Below are 11544 nucleotides of genomic sequence, written 5' to 3' on the forward strand. Positions count from 1 at the left end.
TTCAGAGTTTTAACGGTTAAGATTGAGACAATTCGACGGATGAGAATAAATCAATTATCCATCGGGTCATAAAATAGTCCAGAAAAGTAATTTATTTTTATTAATAAATAATATTTCGACGGATGATCAAACTCGATGGATAATGAACATCCGTCGGGATGTAAATTTTGAGTTAGCCAAAATTTCATCCAAATCAGAAAAGTCAATTAAATTTCTGGTTGCATTATATCTTGCAAAGTATCTAAAATGATTCAAGAATAATTAAGCATATCTAACTCACTTACCAACCTTAAAAAGGTGGAATCATCAAGTGGCTTGGTAAATATATCTGCAAGCTGCTTTTCACTTGGAACAAAATGAAGTTCCACAGTACCATTCATCACATGTTCCCTTATAAAGTGGTACTTGATGTCTATGTACTTTGTTCTTGAATGTTGTACTGGATTTTCAGTGATGGCAATTGCACTTGTGTTATCACAGAAAATGGGAATTCTATCCACTTGTAGACCATAGTCCAACAATCGGTTTTTCATCCACAAAATATGTGCACAATAACTACCAGCGGCAATATATTCAGCTTCAGCTGTAGAAGTAGAAACTAAATTTTGCTTTGTACTGAACTAGGACACAAGCTTGTTTCCTAGAAATTGACAGGTTCATGTTGTACTTTTTCTGTCTATTTTACAACCTACATAATCTGTATCTGAATAACCAGTTAGATCAAAACCAGAATCTCTAGGGTACCAAATGCCAAGTTTTGGTGTTCCCTTGAGATATCCGAAAATTCTCTTAATAGCTACTAAGTGAGATTCCTTAGGATCAACCTGAAATCTAGAACCAAGATAAGTAGCAAACATTATATCTGGCCTACTAGCTGTTAAGTACAAAAGTGAGCCAACCATGCCCCTATAGTTAGAAATATCCACAGACTTTTCAGTAGTGTTTAATTCAAGCCTAGTTGCAGTGGCCATGGGAGTTTTTGCAGATGTGCAATCCATTAGATCAAACTTCTTTAATAGATCATGAATATATTTAGTTTGACTAATGAATATTCCATTACGGACTTTCTTAACTTGTAAACCAAGAAAGAAAGTTAGTTCTCCCATCATGCTCATTTCATACTTACTTTGCATCAATTTGACAAACTTTTTGCAAATTTTTTCATTTGTAGAGCCAAATATAATATCATCTACATAGATTTGAACAAATATACTAGAGCCATTAACATTTCTAAAGAATAAAGTTTTATCAACACTACCTCTTGTGAAGTGATTTTCCAAAAGAAACTTTGATAAAGTGTCATGTCAGGCTCTAGGTGCTTGCTTCAGTCCATAAAGTACTTTCAAGAGATAGTAGACATATTCTGAAAAAATTTGGATCTTCAAAACCAGGAGGTTGACTTACATAGACTTCCTCCTCCAAATCTCCATTTAGAAAGGCACTTTTGACATCCATTTGATAGACCTTGAAATTGGCATTAGGTGTATAGGCTAAGAAAATTATGATGGCTTCAAGTCTTACAACAGGAGCAAAGGTTTCATCAAAATCTATTCCTTCTTGTTGACAGTAGCCCTTAGCAACCAATCTAGCTTTGTTGCTGACCACTATGCCATTTTCATCCATCTTGTTTCTGAATACACATTTGGTGTCAATTGGATTCTTTCCTTTAGGTTTGGGTACCAGCTTCCATACCTTGTTCCTTTCAAATTGGTTTAGCTCCTCTTGCATAGCTAAAATCCAGTCAGGATCCAACAAAGCTTCTTCTACCTTTTTAGGTTCTTCCTTAGATAGGAAGCTACTATACAGACATTCTTCTTGAGTTTCTCTTCTTGTTTAAACTCTAGAATATGCATCACCAATGATGCGCTCAAAAGAGTGATCTTTAGTCCATTTTCTTTGTTGAGGTAGATTAGCTCTAGATGAAGAGGCCTCATTATTGTCTTGATGTGTGACTGAGTTTTGATTATGAGAAACTCCCCCTGAGTTTGTGAATCTTTGATTTGAGAAAGGGGAACTTTCTGTAGGTGATCTATTCTGACTTTTAGCTTCTCTTAATGTCCCGACGGATGATGCACTTTGTGTCTCGACGGATGAAGTTAATTGTCTCCCGGCGGATAAGACAGATTGTCTCCCGACGGATGAAGCATTTTGTAACTCGACAGATCTTGAATTATGTGCTTCATTAGTTGTATATTTTTCTGCATTATCCTTAGTCACTGTTTCTTGATCACTTTCATCATCAGTGTCATCACTAACCATCTCCATATTGTCAAACTTGAGGCTTTTATGGAAATCTCCATCTTGCAGTCCTTCAATCTTTTTATCATCAAACACAACATGTATTGATTCTATAACAATATTGGTTCTCAGATTTTAGATTCTATATGCTTTTCCCACAGTATATCTAACAAAAATTCCTTCACCTGCTTTAGCATCAAACTTCCCATATTGATCAATTTGATTCCTTAAGATATAACATTTGCAGCCAAAGACATAAGGAAAATTTAAAGTTGGCTTCCTGTTCTTAAACAATTGGTAGGGTATCATGCACTTTGCTTGATTAACCAAAGAGATATTCTGAGTGTAGCAGGGAGTATTCACAGCTTCAGCCCAAAAATATGTTGGTAACTTTAATTCTTCAAGCATTGTTCTTGCAGCTTCAAAAAGAGATTTGTTCTTCCTTTCCACCACTCCATTTTGTTGTGGATTTCTTGCTGCAGAATACTCATACATAATCCCATTTTCTTCATAAAATGATCTCATCACATAATTCTTGAACTCAGTTCCATTGTCACTTCTGATTCTTCTTACTTTAAAATCAGGATGATTGTTGACTTGCCTTATGTGATTGATGATGATTTCAATAGCTTCATCTTTACACTTTAGGAAATATGTCCAAGAGAACTTTGAGAAATCATCCATAATTACTAGGCAAAATCTTTTCCTTGAGATGGACAACACATTGAGTGGTCCAAACAAATCCATGCGTAACAATTGCAAAGGTTCTTCAATTGTTGAACCAAGCTTCTTTCTGAATGATGCTTTGATCTGCTTTCCTTTCTGGAAGGCATCACATAATCCATCCTTAGTAAACTCCACTTGAGGGATACCTCTAACCAGTTCTTTCTTGACAAGTTCATTCATGGTCCTAAAGTTTAGATGGGAAAGCTTCTTGTGCCATAGCCAACTTTCAAGTGACTTGCTTTACTGAGAAGACAAGTGACAGATTCAGCATTTGATGAGTTGAAGTCAGCTAGATACACATTCCTTTTTTCTCACTCCAGTGAGAACCACTTTGTTGCAATTTTTGTTTGTCACAACACAGGCTTCTGAATTGAAGGTTACTGAGTTGCCCTTATCACAAAGCTGGCTGATACTCAACAAATTATGCTCGAGACCATCCACTAGGACAACCTCTTCAATGATGACATTGTCTTTTGAAATCAAGCCATATCCCACAGTATAACCCTTGTTGTCATCTCCAAAAGTAATACTTGGGCCAGCTCTTTCCTTGAACTCAATGAGCAGGGTAGAATCTCCAGTCATGTGCCTTGAGTAACCACTATCCAGATACCAAAGATTCTTTCTGTTTCCCTGATTGCTTGAAGAACTTGTTTCTGTTTCATCAGATTTGGCCATTAGGGCTAGATTGACATAGTTTGTTTCTTCATCTTCATCCAAACCATCTGCAGCCCAAACATTCTCCTGTGTGATGAAAGTCGTTTCCTTTTGTTTGAGAAACTCAAAGTATTTATGTTTATAATCAACAGGCTCAAACTTTTTCTTGCTAGAATCAGACTTTCTACATTCACTTGCAAAATGCCCTGCCAAGCCATATTTGAAACATTTGAATTTGGATTTTATCCACCATGTTTCTATTTGCCTTGACTGCTCCAAAATTCATTTTGAATTTGAGCTTGGAAAATCTTCTAGATAGGAATGCTAGATGTTCATCAATATCATCCATGTCATTTTGGCTCAAGTGATCTTCATTTTCAGCTACCAGCCCTTTACCCTTGCTTTCACAGACCTTTGATGTAGACTCAACATCTTCTACCTTCATCTCTTTCTCCTTCTCTAACTCAGCAACCAGTAATATGGACCCTCCTTTCTTCCTTCCTTTTTCCATCCTCTCATCTTGCTCTATTTCAAGTTCATAATTTTTTAGGATGCCATATAGTCTCTCCAAGGTGAACTCCTTGTAGTCCTGAGAATTTCTCAATGAGACTGTCATTGGCTTCCACTCTTTTGGAAGAGATCTAAGGAACTTGAGGTTAGAGTCTTTTTTTGATAGACTCTTCCATACAACTTCAGAGCATTTAGTAGCTTTTAAAATCTACTAAACATATCAGTGAGAGACTCACTTTCTTCACAGTGGAAATGCTCATATTATTGAATCAGTAGCTGCATCTTATTCTCCCTTACTTGCTCAGTACCATCACAAATAATCTGGATTATATCCCAAACCTCTTTGGCTCTTTTATAGTTAATGATGTTATTAAACATATCACCATCAACTACATTGAATAATATGTTCATGGCCTTCTTATCCTTCCTGACTTGCTCAATATTAGGGTCTGACCATTCATGCCTAGGTTTTGGAACAGATGGATCATTTCCAGTTGCAGCTCTCATTGGTACATGAGGACCTCTCTCTATGCAATCCACATAAGCTTCATCTTGGGAAAGAAGATGTAGCTGCATCTTCACCTTCCAGTGGTGATAATTATCTTTGTCCAAAAATGGAATTTTGACTCCAACATCCTTCTTGTTCATCTTGTTGTTTGTTGTGATCTTTACACTCTTTGTACTTCAAGAGCTTACTCTGATACCAATTGTTATTCCCTAACAATACCACAAGAATTACAGAAGGGGGGTTGAATGTAATTCTGGCTTCCTTTTCAGATTTTAAAACAGTTCTTACTTAATACATATAACAGTGTTTGATTTGGTAAGGTGCGACATTGAAAGATAATTGAAATCAAAACACTAAGTAATAAAACACAGGCTTTAAAACTTTCTAGTGGATTTGAATGTATCCACCAGATATATATATATATATATATCAATATGAGAACTCTGTGTAGCTTGAAATGGCTCACAGCTGCTTTACAAGTAGAACAAACAAACTACAGAGAAATACTTGACAAGTATAGCTTTTTCTATCTCTCTTTAAAATATGTTTGCTTAGTTGAATGTTCTACTAGCTACACTTGGTTTATATATCACCAAGTTTACATGACAATAAGAAAATATAATAAAACAAAACATATCTAGTCATCTCCATGCTACTTCACTGCTCTATTACATTATCTTTTAATATCTTCACAATTGCATGGAAATGGTAATGCTTCTTTGTTCTCAAATTCCTGCTTAACAGGCTGCCACATTCCTTTTATAAACACCCAATGCATGTGACTATATTGTCACTGTCAACAACTATTTGAATTTGATAATCTGTCGGGTCTATGCTTTTCATCCGTCGGGAAGCTTTGTTGATCATCCGTCAAGAAGCTTTGTAGATTATCCGTCGGGTGTCTATATGTCACTTGACTGCATTTCACTTATACAGAATTACAAGACATCTAATATTTACAATTAATCAACCTATTTTACATATCAATCTAGTAGTCATCATGACTTAAAAATCCCTAAGCAATCTACTTGACTTATACAGTTATTTGCAGAAATGTGCTACAGTTCTTATTATTATATAAGCTACTCACTCGATGGATGTTAATCTGTCATCCGTCGGGACTATAATTGATCATCCATCGAGTGCTACAAAATTCACTAAGTTAAATCTACTAAGGTTATTTGTTTAACTTGTCATCAAGTTCACAACATATTCCTAACAATTTCCAGCTCAAGGGTTTTGAGAATATCATACAAAATCTCCAAATTTATTCTCCCTCGATATCTTCCTTCTCTTATTGCAGAGATCTTTTGTTCCAAATTGTTAGGAAGAGTGAGCAAGAATTTAAGGGTAACTTTTTCAGCTTCATAGTACTTGTCATGAAGCTGCAAGTCATTTATCAACTTGTTAAATTTTTCAAAGACCTTAGAAATGCCCTCTTTTAGTTTAGCCATGAAACCCTCACATTGTGATACTAGAATCCTTCTCTGGTTTGATCTCACCTTTTTAGGGCCTTCACACACGATCTCTATCTTTTCCCATATTTGCTTAGCTATCTCACAGTTGATAATGTTGTTGTACATCACATTATCAAGAGATTCAATGAGAATGAGCTGCAAGCTGCTATCAAGTGAAACTTTCTCCTTCTCTGGTCCGGTGTATGTAGCTGGATCCTTAGGAGAAAAGTGTCAAGGAATGAACATATCACCCTCTATTGCTTTAGGAACCCTTACCATAGGAATGAAGTGTCCATGCTTAAGAATTTCAGTATACAGTGAATTGGCCATCTTGATGAATAGCATCATATTCTTCTTCCATAAGGTGTAGTTCACTTTGTCAAAGACAGGGATCTTGATACTACTAAGTTTATGTGCATTCATACTTCCAAGATCTAATCTATTTTATTTCAGATTTTGCTCTAATACCAATTGTTAGGTATGAAGTGCAACACAGAGGGGTAAATGTGTTTTTCTTGATTTTTGATTATCTGTGATCATTTATGGCTTATGGAACAAAATAGTTGAATGATTTTTGTAGTGATAAAATACTAAATGCAGACACACAAGCAATTTATTAAAAAATCACTTAATTTGTATTAAATCAAATTTATATTGCTACAAATATGTGTTCTTGAAAATAAGAACTCGGCTACTTCTTTTGAGAGAATTACAAGATTGCTCTAGATCTATTCGTTACTTCTAAACAAAGGACCCATAACATGCTTTATAGATCAACATGCAAGGTTTACACAACTTGCACTAAAATAGACTAACACATTTTCTAAAGCTACTTTGTCTATTTCCATTTCTAGTGTTAGCATATTTGTGCAGGAACTACTACGTTTATGACCCTCCTTTGTCCAGTTCATCTTGGTCCTTGATCTATTCTTCAAGCTGCATTTGTAGGCTTTCCAATTCAATGATAGAATTGTTTGTTGACTGATAATCTTGGATCTTCAAGTTGTTTGTATTCTGAATTTTGAAGTTGTTTGTCGAGATCTCTTTTATTGTGTAGAGATATCACATATCGATAAGTAAAATGACTTATCGATATCTCAAGTTCTCTTCATAGGCTTTTGACTTGTCGAGGTCTTCAGTTCTCTACAAGTAGAATGACTTGTTGATATCTCCAGTTCTCTACATAAGCTTTTGACTTGTCGATATCTCCAGTTCTCTACATGAGTACTTGACTTGTCAATATCTCTAGTTCTCTACATGAGGAATTGACTTTTCGATATCTCCAGTTCTCTACATGGACTTTTTGACTTGTCTAAATCTTCAGTTCTCTACATGCAGATTGACTTGTCGATATCTCTTGGCACTTTTCTACAAGTCATTTCAGACTTCTCGACATACTTCTCTACATTCCTTAATCTGTGACTTGTTGATATCTGACTTAGAACATTTTTCCTTTAATAACATTATTCAACTCCAACCTTTTATACTTCTTGTTAGGCACAAAACTCGCGCTAATAATTCATGCAAGTATACGCGTTCGCAAGTAATATAGAATGATTTCTAGTTCGTTCCCACAGAGACTCAGACTAATTATATTTAATTAACGCTCACTCACCAATGTATGATTATTTCTCAATGTCAAGACAATAACACTTAAGGTTGATTAACTAAATATTAACTACAATTAACTATGAGAATAAAGCACTTAATTTATTACTTGAATTAACAATATTAAACACACATGAGATCATACTTCATTACTGCTTCATTCAACAGTTATTGTTATTACCCTTAGCATGTAACGGTGATGATATTAATCGAACAACATGAAACTGATAAAAGCCAACTTTCGTTGTACTAGTACCATTCTACTAAACATCCACAATTAAGATAGAAGTTGCATAGGCATCAATTATGTTGAGACCCTATATGTCTTCAGAATTTGACAACATAACGATTTAAGCGCAAGTTATTCATTATGATTATACAGGGCAAGTAAAACGGTTAGAGTTACCCACTAATCATGCATACAATACATGAACCTATGCTAGCATGGCAAGTTCTAAATCTCAAGATTCACTGTCGCTTCATAAAAGATTAACAGGCTATCTTATATGTTCACAACGCACATAAGACGAATAAGCACAACCTACACTAGATATCATACAATTATCACACACCAAGGTATTAAACAATTAACAAACGGAATCCATAGTAAATCTGCTACGATCCCATGATCACGATTAGCCCATGATAGAACTCATCGTCACCATGGGTTCATATGAAAACATGATAATAACACGACAATATAAACTAAATAACTATTTATTAAAACCAGAGTACGTCACAAGAGTATATAGGTTCAAAGTAAAGAAAACTAGCATCCACGGTTACAATGAATAAAAGAATCATAAATTATCGTATGCTTCCTCTTCTTCATTGTGGTGTGCTAAAACGGTCTTCTTTTCTTCTCTCTTTGCTCCTTGCTTGATGAATACTTCGTGTGATGTATCGTCTCTGAAGATTACTTATAGAGAGCCCACAAGAATCAGCCATCTCGGAAGTCCATTAGAATAAGGATTATAAAAATCAGAATTTATTTTGCCGACTGCGGGCGGCCGCCCCAGCTTCCCGGGCGGGCGCCCCAGATCCCAGGTGGCCGCCCCAACTTCCCGGGCGGGCGCCCCAGCAATTTCTGGAAAAATCCTGCATTCTTCTCCTGATTTTGCTGCATTCTGCTCCTAAATTCCCACAACCAGTTACAAGTACTTTCCTAGGCTTATTATGATGAATTCTTCCTACATACGCAAGTTATACCCTGAAATGCAAAAACACTAGAAAAACGTATCAAATACACAAAATACTTGATTTCAAAACATCAATTCCAGCTATTATAAGATGTTCTAAGTGGTATAAAATGCCACTTATCACTTCTCTCTGAGGCATGATCAGGATTGATCTTTGTTAGGTCCTGAAGTATCGTAAAAGGGGGGTTGAATACGATAATCACGAAATTAAAAAATTCTTTCGAATCTTTTGCGGTTAAATAATTTAGTGTTCTGTTAGTGGTTCTATGTTCTTGAGGTGAATAGAGTTTAAAATATTAAAATGAGGAACACAAGATATTCGTGGAAATATCTATTCTTATATAAATCCTCGGGGGTGTTGCTACACTCCGGTAAAAAAATTTACCGGATATAATCCAAGAACAACAATGTTCTTGCTTCTACAAAGATATACAAATTAAATCCTATACAATGATCTATCTTTTTGTTTGTCTAAGGATCTAATTACCGAATAACGATTATAATGCCCATATGAATATACAAGAGTTAATTCGGGCATTATAGCATTACCAGGTGAGAAGTTAAACGGATATACAATTTTCCTGAGCTTCTCTGTATTTTCTTTGCTGCTTATTTTTACCAGCTGTCATGGAGAGAAGATGATGAATAGAACAATTATAAACTTAATTGTTACTCTTTTGCTATTATAGTGTAGTCTTTATATTTAATAGAAATATGTGGCCATTTGATTACCACATAAATCAATTGAATCAATCAATAATATTGTGGCTGAGAAAACTTGTTCCAGGGTGTAACACCCCCAAATCCGGGGTCGGGGATCCGGGTTGTCACGAGTTCCAGTTCCCTTAATAACACCCAATCTTAATAAATAATCAACTACTCTGTACTATGACCCCACAATAACACACACACCACAAGTTATAGTCTCAGAGATGAATATCCAAAAAAATAATCACAAGTCATTTTATTCCAAAATTATATGCCATTACACCTTAAAAGGGGTTTCTGAATAGATTTACATTTCTTTGCCATTATTACAATTGATAAAGATACATAAGTCTGGTACATCAAAAGTTGAAAGCCTAGCCTATTGGTAGTTCCTACCTCAGCTACAGCGACATCAACGCCTATAGGAAACTGCGGAACGTTTCCTATCCGCTCGCGAATTGGGAGCTTGGTCCTGTTCATCTTTTCTATCTGTTGTTGTGTGATGAAAGAAGAAAGCAAGGGTGAGCAGCAAGCCCACCAAAATAATATGTATAATGATTAACAATATATGAGCCTTCTCATAGTACTCATGAAAGTCTTGGTCAAAAGAAATGGACCAAGTTTGATATCTTACCGCGACCAAGTCGCAAAATATTCAGTATATATGTACATATATACTTTTCACAATCTTTGAAATCCTCTGACATGTATAATATACACAGAGTTCCCGTTTATAACTGTATAAAATATCGTTGCAAGGTGATCTCATATATCTAACCTTGTCTCAACGTTTTTCCAAAAATCTTTGACATGCACAAGATAATCATTTACTAGATATAAGTTTAAAAGATGAAGTTACAAGATACTCCAATATACTTATATCCGAATACTACTTGAACTACCACCGTTCAAGTTATAATCAGTTTCAAAAGTTCATCACCCAGAGGAGACTACAAGATTAGACTTGAATAGATTCAATCCTTGAAATATCATTATAAATAATGAAGTTACGAGATACTTCATTATGTCCCGATATATATATACACCTATATACATATACATTTCATACACTCCTTGAAAACCTCTGTTATGAAAATTATAAAAAGAGTTGCAATATCCAATGAATTTTGGAAAGGAGAAAACCTTGGCATAAACTTGATATCTTGCTGATCAGGCAAAGATACCAATAAGTAACCTTTTCTACTAGTAGATGGATGAATCCCCCACCGTTCATCACCCTGGCCACATAAGGACCTTGTGTTGGACCGCCACTCGGCCTCTTACGCGTTGATGGACTGCCACCCAGCCACTTACACTTTGATAGACCGTACCCCGGCCTGTCGCTTATGCCGACTCAATTAGAGGGACTTACTTCCCGAACGTTGGGCAAATAATCAAATTGTTTTCTCAAAACAGCAACCACGTTACGAATGTAAAATACACCACAGAGCCGGATCCCCCAGGTTTTGAGCGAGTATTTAAATCCCCTTCGAAAGGAGGATCTTAAATATAAAAGAATGAGTTTTGGGATCCGCCCTAACTTTTAGAAATCATTTTGAAGACTCGAAAACATTTTTAAGAATGTTTGGAGTACTGCTGATTTATTAAAATAAATCAGTCCTGATATATTAGAAATATCTGAATATTATTATTTAAATAATATTCTCATAAAGACAATCCTTATAAAAATAATCGAAGTAGAAGTTTTAAAACTCATACTTGAAATGAATATTAAATAACCAAAGATATACTTATACGAAAGTATTATCTTTATTTGAATAATCGAAAATAAGTTTAATTATTAAAACATTATTATTTAATAAAATAAAGAATATATTTCAGTAAATAATCGGAGTCATAGGTCCTCAAATGAATATTCAAATAATATTCAATAAATAATATAAAGTGAGTCATAAGTCCTCGAATGAATATTCAA

This window comes from Apium graveolens, chromosome 5, assembly GCF_009905375.1.
Source record: "Apium graveolens cultivar Ventura chromosome 5, ASM990537v1, whole genome shotgun sequence".
NCBI classification, from domain to species: Eukaryota; Viridiplantae; Streptophyta; class Magnoliopsida; order Apiales; family Apiaceae; genus Apium; species Apium graveolens.